Source organism: Penaeus monodon, chromosome 25 (assembly GCF_015228065.2).
Source record: "Penaeus monodon isolate SGIC_2016 chromosome 25, NSTDA_Pmon_1, whole genome shotgun sequence".
In the NCBI taxonomy this organism is placed as follows: domain Eukaryota; kingdom Metazoa; phylum Arthropoda; class Malacostraca; order Decapoda; family Penaeidae; genus Penaeus; species Penaeus monodon.
Window position 1 is genome coordinate 35,906,339 of NC_051410.1, and position 469 is coordinate 35,906,807.

Sequence of the window (469 nt, forward strand, 5' to 3'; positions counted from 1 at the left end):
GCCCGAATCCCGGCTTACTGAATCCCTTTTAGGATCGAAATCTACATTAGAGGCAATATTTGTATTTTATATTTCCTTATTCATCGAACTGTCAGTCTCCAACACTGACGTTTATTTGTAGTGAGATTTTATTACAAACTACTGATTTATTGACCGAAACCAAGGGTTGTTGTTGCTTTTTGTTGATTTGCAAGATATATTAGATTAGGTCTCAACTAGATTCTCATGATGAATGCATTCGGTTTTTATTTTTTTCCGCTTTCTCTTAGGATTTTATAATGTATAATTTTGTATGACATTTTAGATATGGAAGAGTATATATACAATATATTCCTCCGATGATAGAATCCTGACCACCGATAGAGTAATTGTATGATTATCGATGATCAGTAAACGATTTTTCAATACATGATGAAGTCTTAGTTATGATGTAAAGACACTCCAGTGCATTTCTCTGATGGACATAGTT